The 21,958-nt window shown below is 37.9% G+C and overlaps 1 protein-coding gene across 4 annotated transcripts in view; it reads right to left on the bottom strand.

The window, feature by feature from the left end:
• The window catches only part of ELOVL6 (ELOVL fatty acid elongase 6), a 145,335-nt gene that overhangs the window by 117,486 nt on the left and 5,891 nt on the right, over positions 1-21,958 (bottom strand). The window lies entirely within an intron of this gene.

Here is a 21,958-nt window from a genome sequence, read left to right as displayed (position 1 = left end):
TGCATCTCCCCTCAGCTTCTAGATCCTGTGTTTTACTAGCACGGCAACAAACAGAGTAGGTACAACTGAGCTCAATTTGCCAAGCTCTCAGAAACACAGCAGAGCTGCGTGTTAACTTGCGGCTCGGTGATGGGCAGGGCAAGCATTGCTTCTGGAGTTGGGCATGCTTGAGTTCTAATCCTGAATTAGTCACATAGTCACTATGGGGTAGAGATGACTCAGTTTCTTTAACTAACAATTATAATGATTCCTGTCAGGATTATCAAAGATTTATCAAATAAGGTATGTGGAGGTTGCCAAGTAACACCTCCTTTGAAAAACCAAATGTTTACCTGGGCATTGGAGAGAATCCAAGAATTTCCAAGGACAATCCTACATCTTCTGCCTATAACCTTTGGCTCACCAGGAAAGGTGGGAAGGAAGGGTGGTCTTCTCAAGCAAGAAGAACAATTAGGCTTCTCTATATTCCTAACAAATTATCAGCTGGTGATCCTATTTTCAACACACTTGGCCACCACCTCTGTGACAGCCACAGAGTCTGGCACTACTGGGATAGCTCATCAGCAAAAGCCCATCTCAGAGCTGATCTTCAGGGAAATTAATGACAGCATTATTGATTCTCTGGGTACTGTGACTTCCAACTTGCTATCAGGTTAAGATCACAGGAAAGTGACTTTGACCATGTTCATTTGGCTCCTAGGCTGTAGTGTTCTTTGACATTATATCACTTACTTTACCCCAAAGGTTGCTGTTTTGTTTTGTCCTTGACTTCCAGAAAAATCAACTAGCTCTCCTGAGCAACAGACACCCACCTTTTTTCTCAGATAACAACTCCCTTAAATTCTTGTGTTTCTACTTTTGCCCTGGCTGACAGAAAGCAGCTGACAGCACTGCCTCAACCTCAGCACTCTGTAATCTGTCATGATTGGCATATTGGACAACACACAGGATTCTACTGTGACCACCTAAAACGTCAACTCCCACTACTCCTTCTTGTCAATCCAACTATAAACTCTCAAGGCTCCTGCCTCTTAATGAAATCTTCCCAAACATCTCACTGCATAGTGATTTTCCTTTCTGAGTTACTGTAACTCATTCCGATATTACAGCACTTGAGTATTTGCTCGCAATATGGCAATCTACCTGTATTTTGCATGTAGATTTCTCTTTCTGAATGGATCACAACTCAGACTGAGATATTTACAGAGGGTCTCTACCTATCATAGGACATTGCCTTCTTGTCCTTCTTGCCTGTCTCTTGCATGTCAGGCACAATCTGATCTCTTAGTAATCACCAGCTGGCTTGACCCAAGAACAGACTGAACATCTGCACACAGATGACCAAGGCGTCTGAAAGTCTCTCCACTGGCAAAAATATATTACATGTATTGAGACACACTTTTGGTTCCCCGGAATAAAAACTTAATTCCATCTTCAAAAGGATCATGATTACAATTTTGATATACACACAGTTAAAACTGTGTATATATGTTTGTATTTGTACATGTATAATATGTGTATGTTTTACAAATTGGCCATGTTGTTCTGTACATAGGCATTTTTCCCCTCAGCAATATATGATGTGCATTTTCTGTCAAGACACATTCTTCAGTAATATAATTTTATTTTATTTTATTTATTTTTTTTTTCAACGTTTATTTATTTTTGGGACAGAGAGAGACAGAGCATGAACGGGGGAGGGGCAGAGAGAGAGGGAGACACAGAATCAGAAACAGGCTCCAGGCTCTGAACCATCAGCCCAGAGCCTGACGCGGGGCTCGAACTCAGGGACCGCGAGATCGTGACCTGGCTGAAGTCGGACGCTCAACTGACTGCGCCACCCAGGCGCCCCTTCAGTAATATAATTTTAATGGGTACACAGAGGTCTACTAAAGATTTTTGGAGGGTAAGGATGTTTTTTTTAGAGGGAGACAGAGGAGACCTTTCCATAAGAATATTCTTGACTACAATTGATCTCGGTCAAGAACATACAATTAGCTCACATCATCTTTTGAAAAATATGTATCTAGAGTTCTTATTTCTTTAGAGGCATCAGAACAGAATGCCTATGTCAAAGTTTAAGGCTGTTCCTATTGTTTGTATATAAAACTTTTTGAGGCCTTTATTTAGGTGCTGACAAGTGTCATGGCAATTAAAGAAGTCCTTTCTCGTATTTTTTTTTAATGTTTATTTATTTTTGAGAGAGAGACAGAAAGGCAAAGCACAGGTAGGGGAGGGGCAGAAAGAGGAAGAGACACAGAGTCTGACGCAGGCTCCAGGCTCAGGCTCTGAGCTGTCAGCACAGAGCCCAACACGGGGCTCAAACTCTCAAGCCGTGAGATCATGACCTGAGTGGACGTCAGATGCTTAAGCAACTGAGCCACCCAGGCGACGGCTTGTATTTTTTTTTTTTTTAATGTGTATTTATTTTTGAGGGAGAGAGTGTGAGTGGGGAAGGGGCAGAAAGAGAGGGAGACAGGGGATCTGAAGCGGGCTCTGCAACTACAGCAGAGAGTCCCATGTGGGACTTGATCTCACAAGCCACGAAATCATGACCTGAGCCAAAGTCGGACGCTTAGCCAACTGAGCCACCCAGGCACCCTCCTTTCTTGTATCTTTGGTACAAATTTTAGATTTAGTGCTTGATTCCAATTGGAAGACCTGATTAGGGAGTGTTTACTAATTAAGATTAATGTTTTTATAGAAATTTGCCTTCGTATCACTTTATGAATAGAGCTCAGAATGTAAGTGAACATAAAAGAGATTACTCAAAGAAAAAAAATTAAGTTTTCAAGAATGAATCAGCATTTTCTGGCTTATTTTTAACTTGTTCTATGAGACCTGTATTGCTATAAATTAGTAGAATAAGAGTCTAATTCGGGGCCCTGGGTGGTTCAGTTGGTTGAGTGTCTGGCTCTTGGTTTCGGCTCAGGTCACGATCAAACAGTTTGTGAGTTCAAGCCCCACATCGGGGTCTGCACTCAGCATAGAGCCTGCTTGGAATTCTCTCTCTCTCTCTCTCTCTCTCTCTCTCTCTCTCTCTCCCTCCCTCAAAACAAACAAACAAACAAACAAAAAAGAAAGCAAATCTTTTTTTTTTTTTTTTTTAAAGTCCAGTTTAAAAGATACAATCAGAACTTCTTCGAAAACTGCCCATCTCTTCTGGTTACTAGCTCTGTGTTCTTTTGCAAGTTACTTATCTTCTCTGTGCCTAAGGTTCCTCAGTTGCAAAACATGCCCTCACAAAGCATATTCTATAAAATGGAGGGTTAGTGAGTCAATGTTCAGAAAGTCCTTCGTAGGCTCAGGGTAAGCTCTCAATCACTGCTAGCTAATATCCTTATTACATGCCCAAAAGAGATCTTTAAACAAACATTACAACTTCCAGCAAACACTTCAATCACCTTCCATATCCATAAGTGCAGTGGCAAAGGCTTCCCTGTGTATGTGTGCGTTTGCAATTTTCCACCCTTTTCCAAAATTCTCTCCTGATTCTCTCTTCAGAGACCACAGCAATTTTTTTGACCTAATTCTTATCTCCTTTAATAAAACTTTAAATCTCCAGCTTTAAAGGCATACTTTGTGATGATAGCTAAAATGCTGCCCAGTGTTCCTAAGTGCAAGAAGGCTGTGATGTGCCTTACGGAGAAATATGTGTGTTAGATAAGCTTCCTGCAGGTGTGAGTTCTGAGGCTATTGGCTGGGAGTTTAATATTAAAGAATCGACAGTACATGTTAAGTATAAAGTATCTTGAAACAGAAGCACACATAAAACATTGGTCAGTTGACAAAATTGTTACGACCAACGGCTTGCAGGACCTAACAGTGTTACTTCCTTTGTGAGCAGTGTTTCGGAATTTGCTAAGTGTTCCCAGAGACTTTATAGAACATAACTACCGTAAGGAATGAGAATCAACTACCTCTGACAAGAACACGGATTAGAAACAGAGAGTACTAATCCATCTAGGCAATAAATTAGACCCTGGGAAGGAACTTTCTAGAATATAATCCATACTTGATACTAGTTACTTACGTGAGTGATTATCTCCTTCTTAAGAAATGTGATCAGACTTTGCTTAGTGTAAAATAAATGCTTGCAAAAATAAACATTTGTGTTATCCCAATGTATTTAAAATTCTCACTGATTTTTTTTTTTTTTTAATATTGTGGATTTCTGCCAAGGGGTTTGAGTCTGAATACAGTGAAACAATGAACATATGTCCCCTGGAGTATGGGGCCTTTGTGTCTGAGCCTATGCTATATAGTGCAGTGAAAACCATAAAAACCAGCAATACTCCCAGATCTCCCAAACCTGCTTTTGTTCAGGTTCTAAGTACAGAAGAAAAGCAAAATCTGCTGTCACACTGACTTTGCACAATGCATATGTTCAACCTTCCAATCAGCTCTGTGCTGAGTAAACCTACAGGTCTGTTTAAGAAGTACAGAAAGCACACAATGCATCACCATAATAGCATACTATTTCATCCATTGATTTTATCAGCCTATCTGTGTATTCAAATAGCACCACTGACCTGCTTCTCCGCCTAGACAACATAAATTGTTGGGTGTGACTTAGTCAAGCGTGAGAATGAACACAAACAGGAAAATGTAACTCAGGCTATCAAGGCCCAGAAGCAGGCAGTAATAGAAGCAGGCAGAATGTGATCCCAGCAGACCAATTCGCTCTCTGAGCACCAGTCCCAGGATGGCAGTAACTGCTCTAAGTTATGTTAATGCCCCTAATGATATCCCCAACCCCCTTTATTTTCTCATCCTAGAACATCCACATCTAAAACATTTCAAAAGACTCCTGACCATCATTTAAAACTTTATTAGACCCGATGAGAATGGATTCTTCACTTGATTTCTAGATTTGCAGGAGGCCATCTAATGTAATTTACCCTGTTATTTATTAAATAGTCCATGTCACTCCACCTATGGCTGCATTATGCCAAAACAACGTCCTGAACTATAAAAAGAGTAAAGTAAAATGACAATGCCTTCAATGCATGGTAAAAAAAAAAAAAAAAAAAATCAAATATTGGGATGTAAAGCCATTCAGCCATTTAAAAAGTTTTTTCACTTTTATTTATTTTTGAGAGACAGAGACAGAGCACAAGTAGGGGAGGGGTAGAGAGAGAGAGGGGGAGACACAGAATCCGAAGCAGGCTCCAGGCTCTGAGCTGTCAGCACAGAGCCCCACATGGGGCTTGAACTCACAAAGTGAGATCATGACAGGAGCCTAAGTTAGATGCTTAACCAACTGAGCCACCCATGCACCCCCCCCCCCCCAATGCAGCCATTTTAAATACATATCTTCATAATGAAGAATGCTGTTCCTCTTGAACATGAATCGAAAGAAAAAATTAAGAGTTCAGATGGCATCTCTTTTTGCGTGTGGCCTTACTGAATCAGACTGGACTTAACTGAGAGTTTTCTATCTTTCCTGCAAGAAGATGGATACTCCTACTGTCAACACATGTTCACCAGACCGGATTTGCTTCCCCTATATTACATCTGTCACAGGTGCAAAATCTACAGGTACAGAATAGATTTAAAGCACCAGATGGGGCACCTGGGTGGCAGTCAAGCATCTGACTCTTGGTTTCGGCTCAGGTCATGATCTCACAGTTTGTGAGTTCAACCCCTGCATCAGGCTCTGTGCTGGCAGCACGGATCCTGTTTGTAATTCTCTCTCTCTCTCTCTCTCTCTCTCTCTCTCTCTCTCTGCCCCTCCCCCACTTAGGCTGCCTGTCTCTCTCAAATAAATAAACTTAAAAAAAAATAGAGCACAGTCCCCTTTACCTATATTTTTACTCTTACCCTAGAGTTGGCATATCTATGCACTTAAGTCAATCCCAAAAATTTAATGCAGTGAATAAACATAACTACTTCTACTGAGTGCAGTTAACACCTAGGATACTTGTCATCTATTAACCAGTCATTCCTTTCTCTTCTCCATACTTCCTGATGTGATCTTATGGATCATATAATCTAAGAATGTGTAAATTCCAGGTATTTTTTAATTTCTGCAGACACTCTAAGTAAAATTTTTAATTAACAAACTAAAAAGAAATAGTCATTGTTGGGCTCATACATGATTGGGACATAAAAGTATAATGTTCTTGCATGGGGATAGAAGGGGGATGAAAATTTCTAGCTCTCAGGGTTGCAGTGAGTGGACCATGAGATAATGTGAATATACTATATAAAATGTTAAATACCAACACATTTAACTTTCAATGATAACAGCATAACTAAAACTTATATGCTGTTAATGAATGCTTTACATGCATTAATTCATTTAGTCAATGCAACAACTCTATCCGATCGGTATTATTTGCCACATTTTAGGTTTTGTTTTGTTTTGTTTTAAATTTTGAGAGAGAGAGAGAAAGAGAGAGAAAGCATGAACGGGGAGGGGCAGAGAGAGAGGGAGAGAGTGTCCTAAGTAGACCCCACTGTTGTCAGTGCAAAAACTGAAATGGGATTTGATCTCAAGAACAATGACACCATGACCTGCACCAGAATCAAGACTCAGACGCTTAACCGGCTGAGCCACATTTTAAAAATAAGGAAACTAAGGTTTAGAGAAGATATATAACCTCTCAACACTGTATAGCGAGAACAAGGAAGAGCTCAGCGAGAGCTGAACAAGGAAGGACTCAAATCCAGTCCGGTCCTAGAGTCAGACTATACCATCTCTCTACACAATGTTACTATTTCCAGCATATGCTATTTGATCCAACAGAGACAGTAACCACTACTTTTTCCAAAGCAGTGCCTTGCTTTGGCTGGTTAGGTAAGACAAGCATTGAGTTTACGTACTGAGTATCTGAAGATGACTGACACACATGGATATCAATGATCCCAGTATTTTGTCAATGTTGGGTCAAGTTTTAGGACTCCCACATGTCAGGTAACGTGCAGAACTATTCTTTCGTAATCATTTGTTGGTACTTTGTTTGGAAATTATTCTTATGCTTCCATTAGAAGATTAGAATTTCAATCTCTATCTTTAGGGATCAAGGAGTAATTCACATGATACATTTACATTTAACATCACCATGAATAAGTCAAAGCATCCACTTTTTAATAAGACCATTCTGTTTGTAAGGAGTCATGTAAAAAGTACCAAAATGAGTTTTATTGAAGCCTTAAATCGTTTCTGTCTTCTATATGTTTTTGTAATAGGCACAGTGGAGGATAATGGAACAGCCAACCCAGTTTCCTCCTTTGCTAACAGAAAACTTAAACCAATATTTTTTGGAATGCAATGTGCCCAGCCCTGAGACAAAGCAAAACTGGTACGAGCATCTCAAGGCAATTAGTTTCTTTGTCAGCAGTCTAAGGGTGGGCAAAACAATCACAGTCCTCTTTGCCAGTGAATGAGCCAAGAGTGAGGCATGTGACCCAGACCTGGCCAATGGGATGTTGTTATAGCAAATTCTTCTGTAAGCTTATTGAGAATAAGTTGTCTGGGAGGCTTCTCCTTAACAAAGAAGAAAACTAAGAGAAGGCACTTTGCTGCCTCCTTTCTCTTCTGCTTGGAAAGCTGGAGTGAGGACAGATGCTTGGGGATATGGCAGCCATCTGTGGCCACAGAAGAAAACAGTGCTGATACATTAAGGGTGGCAAGACAAAAACACCCATAGGACCTGGAACATTGATGACATTATCAAACCACTAAGCAACTGCAGAGGCTCCCAATCATACTTATTCTTATATGAAATAGTTAAAATGTTTTATGTTTGAAGCCACAGTTAATTATGTTCTGTTATTTGCATTTGAAAGCATCTCAACATAGTTCCTTGATTGGCGGGTATATACTACATAGCAAACTGAGGATTATTATCCAAAGAGGACATAACCCATGGAAGGAAATAATCTGAAATGTATAGTATTTTTATTCCACTGATCAAATTTAAAACCATTTTAGTACTATTATTCAATGTATTCTTTTTGCACTTTTAAAGCTACTAGTTTTTCCTTCTAAAAATAACAAAACAAATAATACACCGACTGAAAAGAGTGACATGTGTTCTCTAACTTTTCACATGGTAGCTGGAACATCACAATGAAGAAACATAATTCTCCCATTTACAGTTTGGTGAGGGAAATACTTAACAACACAGAAAAATTTCCATTCTATATTAAGAAAAATGTCAGGTTATAGAAAAACATGGTATGAATTCTATGATTATGTTTTTTGTTAAAAAGAGAAATAGAACAAGTGGAAGAAAGTTTTCAAAAAATTAGCACCAAAATGTTAGTGTTTATCTCAAGGTAACATTTATTTTCTTATTTTTGCTTATTTGTGGTTTCCTACATTTTCTACAATGTTACTTAAACTTACTTAGTCCAGGCCTATCCACTGAAAGAAGAAATCACAACTGAATGAAGTTTATTGCTTTTAAAATATTTCTGTGACAATACATATTTTTGCATTATCAAAATGAATCCTAATATTCTCTACATAAGTAAAATCTTCAGGAAAAAACAAAGATTATATGTAAATCTCAATAATTCCTGGCCTCTAGGTGCATATAATTTAATTGATGAAGCAAAACAATATACACATAAATTTCAGAAAAGGGGGTAGAAATACTAAACCTGTATTTTATTTATTTATTTTTCTTTTTCGAAATACTAAACCTTTAAACTCAGCTGAACTCCTGAGAAAACACGAGCATTACTTTTCATTTCCACACGAAAAACAATTTAAGCTAACTATTAAAGACAACTGGCAAGCTATTGATGGTCTGGCCCCAGATCAATGAAAACAAAATTTATAGGCTACTTGGGGAAACTGCTATATTCCAAATGCCCTTGACTTTGCATATAAAGCAGACATTGGAGCTGTTATGCTGTAGCTACCCAATGAAAACAGCTTAGATCTATTACAGTGTGTCTAGATATGACAAACTATAAACAAACAAAAAAAGAGCCTGTGCATTCTTTCCACTAAGTAAAATCTCATCCTGGAAAAGCCATTCAGCTACACCGTGTTTTGTTATTTTCTGTACACCACTGTGAGTACCAGCCTCAGAGTCCCTATACCTTCTGCCTCCAGCATTACTGAGAAAAAAGGGAACTTCTGGACACCAAATGCTTTGTGGGGAAGAAATATTCTCCACAGAAAGTTTAGTAGTCAGATGAGGAACTCTTAGATCTCTGAGGCCAAACATGGCTATTCTTTAGCCATGATATAATTCTCAAAACCATAGTAATCTTTTTTTTTTTTTGTTTTTTGTTCCATGTAGTTTTCCATTGTGAGTATTATTTCATCTATGTAATGCCAGTTCAAAAAAAACAACTGTCTGGTTTGCCTGAATTATTCACATGAAATAACATTTACAATCTGAGCCCAGCCATCAGTTACATCACTGACCACTTCTTGTCATAGCAGAACTAAAGAAGAGATTAGCATCGAAAAGAAAAAAAGAGAGAGAGAGAGAGAGAGAGAGAGAGAGAGAGAGAGAGATTAGCATCAACATTTGCTTGATTAAAAAAAAAAAAAAAGCTCAACTAGTAGTAAGGGTTTATTTTTTAAATCACCACAATATTCATATTATATAGTACTACAATTTAAGCTTATTTTCAAAATAAATGTAAATACTTATCAAGCATTTATAGTATGTGGAAATTTGTCTGAATGTTTTAAGCTTATCAAAAGTTTATAATATTTAACTTTTTGTCTTGATGTTTTAAAAAATCAAATACAATCATATGGACCTTACTCTCTCCTGGCAGAAACTGCATCTACATATCCACAGAGATTGTGTAAGTCACAACATTTTATGCTTAGTATATTGTAATTTTGATATTAGACTGATATAAACATGTTGTTCTAGACTATGAAACTACGTATGCTTTCTTTTGGGGTGGTTTCCAAAATTAAAAAAAATACATTTCTTTCTTTTTTTTTTTTTTTTTAATGTTTATTTATTTCTGAGACAGAGAGAGACAGAGCATGAGCAGGGGAGGGGCAGAGAGAGAGGGAGACACAGAATCTGAAGCAGGCTCCAGGCTCTGAGCTGTCAGCACAGAGCCTGACACGGGGCTCAAACTCACAAATGGTGAGATCATGACCTGAGCTGAAGTCCATCACTCAACTGACTGAGCCACCCAGGCACCCCCTAAAATATATTTCTATAATAGGAGAAAGCTTCCTTAAAAAAAAATTACCTGAGGGGCACCTGGGTGGCTTAGTGGGTTGAGTGTCCAACTTTGGCTCAGGTCATAATCTCAGGGTTTGTGGGTTAGAGCCCCACGTTGGGTTCTGTGCTGACAGCTCAGAGCCTGGAGACTGTTTCACATTCTGTGTGTCTGTCTCTGCCCCTCTCCCCTGTCTCTCTTAAAAATAAATAAACATTAAAAATTTTTTTTAATTACCTGAAAAGAGATAAATATACCTTTTATTCTCAGGTTACAGAAGAAAGTCACAAATGTTCAGCAGATTAAATTTTTAAATTTACTTCAAAAAAAATATCTTTTGGGAAATAACACTCTTAAAAATAATCAAGTCTAATATACCTAACACATAGTAAGTATCCAATATTTTCCTTAGTATTCTTTTTTGCTCCTGTAGGATATTTCTACCTATTGTTTGTTTTCTTACATCTGGAAAGAATATATTTTTTTAAATGTTTATTATTTTTGAGAGAGAGACAGAGGGCGAGCAGGGGAGGGGCAGAGAGAGAAGGAGACATAGAATCCAAAGCAGGCTCCAGGCTCTGAGCTGTCAGCACCGAGCCCGACATGGGGATCAAACTCATGAACTGTGAGATCATGACCTGAGCCGAAGTCGGACGCTTAACCGACTGAGCCACCCAGGCACTCCCAAAAAGAATATTTAAGTTATCTATAGCTTATGAGCAAAACTTTTCCTAAATTTATAGAAATGATAAAATAAAAAGATCAAATCATTTACAGAGATTTTTAAAAACTATAGCCCATATGATTTGCAACCATTCTCCTCTAACCTCCCTGTCCCCTCTCCTGTGGCCTTTTGTTTGTTGGTCGAGACAATGGAGAGGAAAAGACTAGTGTGGAATGAATGGCAGGTCTTCCTAAATACAGGTAACATAAAAAACAAACAAACAAACAAACAAAAACCAAAAAAACCACAAAAGACTACTTTTCCTGTATTCAAATGGCAATCCCCCATCTTTTTATAAGAGGAAGTCCAAAAGAAGCAAGGATTCAAAGCAATGCCCAGGACTGATAAGATGTCCTCTACAAAGCAGTCCTTTGAAAAAGCTGTCACAGTCTTGCTAACCTCATCCCTAGAACTTCTCACCAGATAAAGACACACCAGGTTCTCTGGACCCACAGAGCCTTGGCCTGTGCACTAGACTCACCCTTAAAACCTTCATTTCAGACTAACAAAATCCTTCTAGCGCCTTTAAATGAAATACAATCTTCCAGGAATTCTGCAATTCTGGATATATTTGTTAATGATGTATTCCAGGTATGTGTGCAGCATCTGTTTCCAGGTGCCACAAGGTCCCTAAGCCAATTATCGTGTTCATTTTTTTTCTCTCTGGGGACAGGTTTATGTTTAATCTTTTATCTCTATTAGATTAGAGGACTATTGTCCCTGGGGAACCTTTGCCCTATTAGATACCTTCCTGAAGCCCATGCATAAAAGTTGTAATGTTAAAGTGAAACTAATGTCTTTTATCAACTCCCCAACCCCTGCTTAAAGATGTATTACCCCTTCTGACTAAAACATAATCGAACTTAATAATTTACAATTGGAGAAAGAGAAGGAAACTTATTGTGACATCAATAGGATGGCTCACCTCTAGCTTAATCTGAGAAAGTGTATTTATTTCAAGTAAGATTGTGCAGTTCAGTGTCCTTACAAATTGTGTTTATGTTTAACTGTACTGCTTTTTGAAATATTTGTTAAAAAATGCATTAGTTTTTAAGGAAGTGTTTGTTACCTAATACTAAATACATCCTTGTAAAATGATAGTCCTATTATAAAATAGTAAATACTCTACAGTTAATGCAGAAAAATGGGAGTAAGACCACAGGCATAATCACACTACCCAGAGGGGGGCCGGGGCGGCTCAGTCTGTTAAGCGTCATTCTTGGTTTCAGCTCAGGCCATGACCTCACGGTTCATGAGTCTGAGACCCGCTTCAGGCTCTGTGCTGACAGTGTGGAGACTGCTTGGGATTCTCTCTATCCCCACTCCCCCTTCTCTACCCTTCCCTGCTCATGCTCTCTCTCTCTCCTTCGGTCTCATTTAAGCTTAAAAAATCCCCACCACCCTTGTGTATTCAGAATATTAAAAAGATTATAGAAAACTGGAAGAGCAAAAGGAGAAATAACCACCACTTTGCCATCTTTATACAAACAATTACCTTTAATCATTTTGTATTATTTTCTTCCTGATCTTTGTTCCTTGTGCACACAGTCCCACCCACCCCTCATTGTAGGTAAGTCTTTGGACTTCTTTCTGATTAGAGTAGATGGTTTGAGTGCCTGGTAAAGAACTAATAATCCCCAACAATTAGCACAGTTTCACTAAGAATTGGTCATGATAAATTAATACCTTTTTTTCTTAAAAATAAAATCAGATAAGTATTTTTATTATTGTTTCAATATCGCACTGGACAGTGTCCCAGAATTCACTTAAGGACAATATAAAGTATACTGGATAATAAATCAGATACATTTGAATGTGAATGAACAGGCTTGAGGATCCATACATATATGCATTCGTCTCCTCAACACACAGACTGCAACTATATGCCAAATTCTGTGATAGGCATGGATTTCAAAGCTAGAAGAAAAAATACTAATCTATTTATGAGTCAAATGCCAGAAAACCACAAAGGAAGACCCAATGGATTCTGATGGGTGGGGAGGACCAGTGATTTTTAATTTGCATTTGAATACACAGGTGTGGGATGAAGGAAGGTGATTTGGACCCATATTTGAATGGCCTTTCAAACCAATCGAAACAATGTGGAGTTGTCATACAGACCATGGGAAACCACTGAAGGTTTGTACCACAGGAGTGACAGGATGGGATCTGCAACTTAGTGTTGAAAGACTAAGAGAATAGAGTAAGGGAACACAAAGTAAGGTGGGGGTCTGAAGGAATAGTGGCCATGGCAGTGAACTAAGAGCAATGGAACCAAGAGCCAGACCACACAGGGCTTGTGGGGAGGGAAACAATGGTGTTGAACAGTGACATCCTGTCCCGAGGGAGGTAACAAAGGAAGTAGAGCAGGGGAACTGAAGAAGTTCAGTTTGGGGAATCACTGGTCTGAGAAGACAAACCCAAAGAATGTAGGATGGAGTCAGCATCATCCAGAGCAGTACTTGCTAAGGCAATTGTAAGAATTACCTGGGGAGTCTTTTCACAGTACCTGGGCCCCTCCACAGACCTACTCATTCTGAATCCCTGACATGAAGCCTGCACATGTGTATTCTGAAGAGAAACAACCTCCTCCAAATGAGTCTGGCCCAAATACCTGCATAAGGATTAAGGACACAGCATGGTTCTCAAACTTTTTTTTACCCCAAACTACCCTCTTCAGTAGAAAAACAACTCAATAATTACAAAGAATTGGAGAAGAACCAAGTACCAACCAAAACGATGCAATCACAAACAATATCAGCAATCACAACATACGGGTTCAAAAAAGTATTTCTGCAAAAGTATTTCCGTGAATGTATGGGCAGTAATCAAAAACCACCACAACTCAAGATAACCCTGGTGGTTTTCTGGTAAGAATCCTTAAAATCTCCAAAATGCCATGTAAAAAACAGAAGCTTTGTAATGTTCCAAAGGACCACAAGGATTCTAGTGGATTAGAATTATAATCCCCTCTTCCTCCACCATTATTCTCTATTACAGACTTGCTCATGTTAATGTATATGTACCCAATTTTAATAAATTTATTAGCAGTCTACTGGTCGGTCACATTTAATTGTCCAAACCAAAAGTGTGCGAGTCTTAATTTTTGATTTCTCAGAAGTATCCATGTGGATTATGAGTGGACTGCAAATGATGTGAGAATTGGCTTAGAAAAGAAAGCCTAGAGAGGAAGTAATAGCAATTTTCAAATGCATACACCATGGTCATGTGGACTTGGTTATTAAATACAGGTAGGGTCAGCACTAGGGCTAATAGAAGCATAATGGAGGGACACAACTTTCAGGTCAATATGTAGAAGAGCCTTCAACAATCAGAGCCAACCCAAGTGGAATGGACTGAAGGGGACTTCTTAAGAAAGTCCTCAGGTTCTGACAGTAGATGACCAAGTTAAGAAGAAATTGCTTTCCCCAGTTAGGAAACTAGTCTTAATGACCACAACACATGTGGGAATGCTATCTATAACCTTTTCTGCAGGCAAGAAAACATAGTTAAAAAGATACTTGATAACCTACCTAGGTCTTTCCTTCTAGCTCCCCCCAAAAAAGTAAAAATGAACAATGATATGAGGCAGAAAGATAATATCCATTTTCCCCCTTCTGTTTAGAACCTTTACATAATGGACATTGAAATGTTCTGAATTCAGAACAACCAGCAACAATAATGGTTAGTGCCATTGATTCTTTTTATGTGGAATATGACATGTTTTTTGGAGCCATCAATTGAATAAAACCATCTAGAAAAATGTTTATGTGATTTCAGATTCACTGTGCATTATTAAATAAAGTAGGTAACCCTGTCAGCACATCAGAAAATATTTATTCTAACTAGCTAATCCTCGCCTTATTTATTCTATCTCTATTAAGAATTTAATTCAACTTATAATGAAAAAATTTAAATGTGTCAGGCAGTACATCATTTTTGAAACTTCTTTTAGAGGGATGTACGCAAAACAGTTTGAAGAATACTCCTTTAATCTAGAAAATTCCATACAACCATTTATTTTTTCTGATTAAGCATCATGATGTTCCTAGACCTCTTACTCTTAACTTTCATGTCGGTACAAAGTGTTATACTCCTTTGTGGGGCCATTTTTCATGACCACATAGTATCTACTCTTCATGAGAATTCCTACCTACAGGACAATAAGAGAGAGCACAGCATAACTGCTCTGACAAACAAATGCTTCTCAAATTTGACCCCAGAAAAGTTTCTTTTTTTTTAAATTTTTTTTTAAGTTTATTTATTTTTGACAGAGACAGAGTGCGAGCATGAGCTGGGGAAAGGGAGAGAGAGAGAGGGAGACACAGAATCCAAAGCGGGCTCCAGGCTCCGAGCTGTCAGCACAGAGCCTGACGCGGGGTTCGAACTCATGAACTATGAGATCGTGACCTGAACCGAAGTTGGACTCTTAACCGACTGAGCCACCCCAAAAAAGTTTTTAAAAATTGCTTCATTTCCTGGGCCCTTGGGTCATTCTCCACGTATAACTGCTACTGTCAAAACCACAAATTCCAAGAATCTACAACACTAGGTCTGAAAGAAGAATGTCTCTATAGTTGACAGGGGCCCAGGGGGACAGTCCACTTATAACTTAAGTATCATTACCTTAGAGGTTAGTTATAAAACCCCTCTAACAGCACGGCACGCTTTACCTGTGCTGCCATCACAAAGAGAGGTACATAAGCTGCCCACTGCAAATGCGAACTCCAGGCCTGGATGGGGAGCTGTTGGTTTGTGACTGCAGGAATTCTCCGGGTGAAATTCCAAACTGGTCCTCTATGCATGGAGACCGAAGAAAGAGGCAGATCACTCCAGATTGGTAGGTAGCAGTTTTAATAAACAAGGGGATTTATGTATGAGGCTTGTCTTCAGAGGCTGCAAGACAAGAAGATCTCTACACCTGCCCGCCAGAATCTTAAGAGTTTGTATAAAGGCCTTCACAGGGTTCAGTCACAAATACAGTCCAGATGGTCTCAACACATTCCTGTCTCAAGGCTGTGTCCCTGAAGTAGCGTCTAGTATGGGAACAATGGGAAGAACATACATCTCTCAAAAGCAAGGGTGGGGGAAGGAGAATCTTCCAAATGCCCAGGTCCAGTTTGAGGGTTGAGAAGCAGTCATGTGCTCTCAATGACCTCCTTCAACTGAAGCTAAGACAGGAAGGAATAAGCACATGGAAGTAAAATCCTCACATCCCCTGAGAACCTCTAATGGACTTTCTTGTCTCAAGAATGAGAAAACTGGGAACCTTAAAGAAAGGATTCCACTTAAGTTTCTCGACCACAAGCTCACTGCCATTCAGGTGCATAAGAGAAGATTGATGTGTGATGCTTGCTTATTTTACTTTGCTAAGAAACCAAACAGCCATGCTTCTCTTATTGAAATAAAAAAAAAAAATCATTGAGCAAGGACAAAAGACTTACTTGAAGCACAAACTTGCAAGCTCATAATGCCAACGTTTTTAGCCACTATCATTTCACTTATTAATATGGAATGATTTTACCTTTAGTGTAACATAATAAAGACACTATCACACTTTCGATGAATAAATTATTAAATGAGATAATCTCAGGTGTTTTATAGGAAATAAATTAGTAATCAGTGTCTGTTACGAGGACTGTCTGTATTTCACACTGTTACACGTGATTGAAGATAAAGCATAGCTTCTGAAAAGTTCCAAACATTCATGGTAGAGTTGGCCTCCACACTTTTTTTTTAAACCACATATATATTAACAATGCTTTCTCTTGCTGGGATCTTTCAAATTACAGATTTCTTGATAGCAAAGTTGATGTCATACTTTTTCTTCTTTTTTCCCTCAACACCTCTACCTTGGTAGTGGCTCCCAGGTAATGGGCTTTTTTTGTCATATTCGGAGGACTGATTGCACAGCCATTTCGGGTTACCTCAGTTACACAGGAATTTAATTATGACTTCTTTTTCCCTTTTGATCCCATAGAGTCTGTGGTGCAGACAACAATAAAGGTATACTAAATATCACATACAGTCCTGGACACTGTTCTAAGGGCTTAAGGTATAATAAATTGTCTAATTCTCACAACCTGCTAAAGTAGATTCCATCATTATCACCCCCAATACTAATGCTATTATCATCTCCCAATTTAGAGATGAGGGAACTGAAGCAGAGGTGCTAATTAATCTGCTAATAAGATGGTCACTCGGCTGCTAAGTGGTTCAAAAGTAGGGCTTGAACGCAGATACATACACTGGTTCCAGAGTCAATGTGCTTAACCACCACACTATAATACCACAGTGGATACTCATCACCACACCTGTGGAAAACTGAAAAATAAATGCAAATAAGAGAGTCCAAAAATTAGCAGGAAGTCCAAGAGACTACTCCTTCTCTCTCCACATTGAACAGGAGCCCAGTCTCCCAGTCTTCTCTCCTCTCTCCCTTCCTCCCTGGGGCTGTTGACTTACAGGTTATTATAAAGAGATCAGCACAGTTGTTGCCCTTAATTCAGAGTGTGATGGAAAATACATTTCTATTTCATATACTAAAGTAGTTGTTAGATCTGTTCCCAGCTATGGAAATTTAGTGTACTAGGGTCACAGAAGTCACTCTAGAGAAGAAATTATTCACAACAAAGTAGTCATGCTGGACAAAAGCTAATATCCTTAATATATCCCAAGGGTAAGCAAACAATAGTTAACCAGGAAAGGCCTGGTACAGATAATTTACAAAAGCAAGTGGAAAATAAACCCAAATAAAATTTTTGAATCTCGATAGAAATAAAAGAAATATAAATTAAAGCAATGGGACATCGCATTTTATATTAACTTATCAAAGATTTTGTAAAGGTGATCATCTTCGGTGCTAAGAAAGATGTGAAAACTGTTCTTCCTTGCTGGAGTGTAAATTGATTCAACTTTTCTAGACATCAGCCAGGCTCTAGGTATCTTGAACCTTAAAAAGAGTAATTCCCCTGGATGCTATAGTTTAGATTTATACAAAGAAAATTATCAGATAAGTAAAAAAAATTAATATATAATCAGAGCACTAGTTCTAACAGCAAAATACTAGAAACTTAACATGTTCAACAATAAGGCAATGGTTATCTAAATTAACTGAAGCTCAAGCAATAAAATATTAAGTTGCCACTGGAAAATGTACTTATGGAGGTTTCAGTGAGATGTTTATAATGTAAAGAGGGACATCAGCAACATAAAAATTTGTAATGAGATGGTATGTAAATATAAGCGCCCAGCAGTCCCTGGCACATAATAAGAAACTCAGTCTGCCAATGGTAAGTACTGAATCATTTAAAGTATGTAAAAAACTTGGAAACAAGGCTGGAGGAAATGTGGCAAAACAACAGTGGATGCCTCTGGATAAGAATTAAAGATGTTTTATTTCCTGGATCTTTACATTTTCTAATGATTTCATTTCTTTTTCCCATATTTCTCACTTTCGAATGAGATAAAGAATTTAAAACTCATAAGCAAAACAAATAAATGTACTCTTCACTTCTTCACACTGCAGGAACTGACCTCGAAGAATAAGGCCATCCCTGACCCACACATTTTTTTTTCTTCCTCTGTCCACAGTGGGTGGCTCTTTACCAATAGCTACAAAAATCTGCCTGGAAGAAAGCATGGCTGGAGGCAGCGGCAGGTGGAAACAGACTCCCAGAGTCTAGAACCAAGCTGAGAGAGTATGAGTCTCATGGAAGAGAATCAGACAGAAAGCATGCTTTATAAGAAAGGTTCCAAATCTGTGTGTCATAGTTTGAGACAAAATTGGACTATTTTAGGATAGGAACATCGATAAAGGTGACAGGCTTTCTCCACTTATGAAAGTGTTGCTAGATGAACAAGTAACGTTCAGGAAATATTTCCTAATGATTAAATTACTTATTTATCTATATAGTTTATGTTCATTATGCTCATTACAACATTTATAGGTGTTTTCGTATTCTGGCCTTATGTGTTCAGGATTTAGAAGCTAAGAGGCACTTGGGAGATCATTGACTAAAACCACAAGTTCCTGACATGTTTACAGTGCTGCAAGTTTTCAAGTGCGTTACTTATTGAGTTCAAATAAGGGGATGATTGAGGCCTCAGTGACAAACTCATCAGTGGGGCTGGAGCCCATTTCTTCTCTTTTTAACCCTCAACTTGTATAAGCACACTGAGCCTCATTTCCTGTTGTAAAAAAAATCAAAAAGATAATACATCAAAGGGTGGTTGGGAGGATGGAACAGTTAACATATGCAAAACATTTTAAAAGAATACTTGCAATTAGTAAACAACTACGTATCAACTATTAGGATCATTACTTGAGAATAAAGAAAATCTACCTTACTTTTTAAAGATCTTTAAATCAAGTCTGTCGAACAGTCATAAAATTGAGAGGCAACTATAGACCTGGATATTTAAAGTCCCTTTACTGGGCTTCCTTCCCTCTTATTGTAATGATAACCACTGCTAGTTAAGTTTTTAAATGCTTAACACACCCAAAGACTTCAATAGAAGCCTCACGCATTTAAAAAAAAAAAAAGGTTTCTGGAGTAACCCTTTTCATCTAGCCCTTTTTTCCCCATCGAGCCTCCTAAAACAAGATCATAAAATTCTCAACTTCAAAGCATTTAGTTCCACTGAACTCACTACACCTGAAAAAGTCAATTACCCCAGTTAGAGTGGGCCTAGGATCTTAAATTTTTTTTTATGTTTTATTAACAACACCTGATGAGTAGAAGGAATGGGCAGAAAACCTTGAAGGTTGTGGCTATCGTAAACGATATGATTTTTAAAAATTTATTAATAATTGGGGTAAGTCCAAGTACTAAATGTTCCATTTTTGCAGTTTTAAAATGCTTATTAAAATCGTATTATTTAACTAGTTTAAAAAAAAAAACATTGCCACAGTCAATTAAATTGGCACCTATTTTGCAGCAAAGTCTAAAAGTAGGTCTAGGTGAGCAAGATGCTCTTCGAATACCAAAAAACAGAAAAGAAATGGTCTATAATGGGCTATCAGGTTTCATATTTTGAAAGTCACTTTAGTATCTTTATGTATGTGTGCACTTTTGTAGGTAAATGCCTATATTTTCTTAACAAAGATATATAATAACCATGCATTTCATGGGTCTTTTCAACAGTCTTAAAAGAAAGATGTATACTGTTCCTTAAGAGTTAAGGGATAGTCAATTCAAAAATTCAGTCTTAGAGCTCAAAGGATCAAATAAAAAACCAAAACATTAGCTCCAAGAATGAGTGTTAATAAAATTAAGGGTTGAGCTAAAACATTCGAAATTTATCTTTAAAAAATGGAGTTACACCTATTTCACTTAAAATATGTGATCCTAAACCTAAGTAAAAACTATGAGGCCCCCTCTCCCAAAATACATTCCATCAGTGATATTCCCCTTATCATTTTGCAATTAGCTATAAAATCTTGAGAAGGAAAAATACTAAAATGGGAAATTCTGAAGGAAATACAAGTTTTAGAAAAGTGTATGAGTACTCATCCAGCAAAACTGCTTGCAATCAGCATGCCTTATTTATCTCAGGAAAGGTAAGTTTAAATCATTTTCACGTGTACATTTTGGGGGGCAGACAGCCTTAAAGTTAAATTTTAGAAAAATCACTGTGACTGATTAAACAGAAGTTTTTCCTAAAAATATTTGTCATTCCAATATACTAGGATAAAGAACCCTAAAACTGAAAACGGTGAGTGCTCAGTACAGAAATGAATCAGGAAAAACACAGAAGCCTGAACGTAAGAGAACTCACATGGACCCAATGCTTTGGAATGGTTTTTGCTCAACAAGCTTAAAACTACAAATTCATTTTTGACTCTAGAGCAATAATGTTTTTAAAAAGGACTAATCTATTTCTAAAATAAAATTGTTGAAAGTTACATATAATTAGGGATGCTATTTAAGCTCTGAGTAACTGCCAAAAGTTACCCATTTGTACCCGCCTGTCTACACACACAATCAGAATATAGATAAAGGACAAAGTTATGAGCCTTAACGTTTCAACAAAGCTATGTTACATTTTTGTTCAGATGTTTCTAAGGTTATCAATAGAAATGATATCTGTGGTATAGGTAGTAACTTTTCTAAGTAAATGCCTGTGCTCTTTTAACAAAGGCCGGTAGAAAGTCAATGGGGGCAGGCAGATTTGAAGGTAGGGACTAGAACATTGAACAAGAAAAGGTAAATAGCTAAAGGAAAATTTGTGGACCTTTGTCCGCTTCTTAGTAATAAAGGGCAGCTCAGCTCACCTAGGTCCATACATGAACAATAAGTGGATCACTGAGATAATGTTTAGATCATTTCAGAAAACACTGAGACCTAAAATGTGCAGATCATTGAAGCAAAGATGAATTCTTGAATTAACTGAATAGTACCACGCTCCATTTTGCTTTGTTGGCTAAAGACTGATTGGATGCTTATTTTATGCCATCCTAAGTATTCACCCACCCTTCCCCGCCCTCCACCAGCTTCTCCAGGGTCTAACTTGAAAGAATCTTCTTTTAAGGAAGTATGCAAAGCAACTCTTAGATCTGGAGTGAGTTGACTTTGGAGGTAAATGACAATAGGATCCTGATACCTTTAGAATTATCATCTAACATCAAAAGCAACAAGCAACAAGCCTTCTTCACAAAATTTAACAAAAGGCCTTAAGTAAAAATTTTACATCATTTATAACTAATGCTAATATAGAGATGGATAATATGATCATAAAATAGTTTCCATTATCCCTGGGAATACTAAAACACTTTGGTGTTTAAGACTGCATGAAAATACAACATTTTTAAAAAGACACATGAAACTTCAGATCACAGTTCCCACATATTTCATTACTTTCTAACACTGTAAAGTAGGTCATATTTCTCTTCTCTGTGCATTTTCTCAGACTTCTCATTTTTTTTTTTTTTTTTTTTTTTAGTATTTGTTAATGTTTATTTATTTTGGAGAGAGCGCGCGCAAGCAGGGGAGGGGCAGAGTAAGAGGGAGACACAGAATCTGAAGCGGGCTGCAGGCTCCAGGCTCCAGGCTCCGAGCTGCCAGCACAGAGCCT

The sequence above is a fragment of the Felis catus genome, chromosome B1, assembly GCF_018350175.1.
Source record: "Felis catus isolate Fca126 chromosome B1, F.catus_Fca126_mat1.0, whole genome shotgun sequence".
NCBI classification, from domain to species: Eukaryota; Metazoa; Chordata; class Mammalia; order Carnivora; family Felidae; genus Felis; species Felis catus.
Note: the sequence above shows the minus strand (reverse complement) of the source record. Positions and strands in the feature narration are given on the sequence as shown.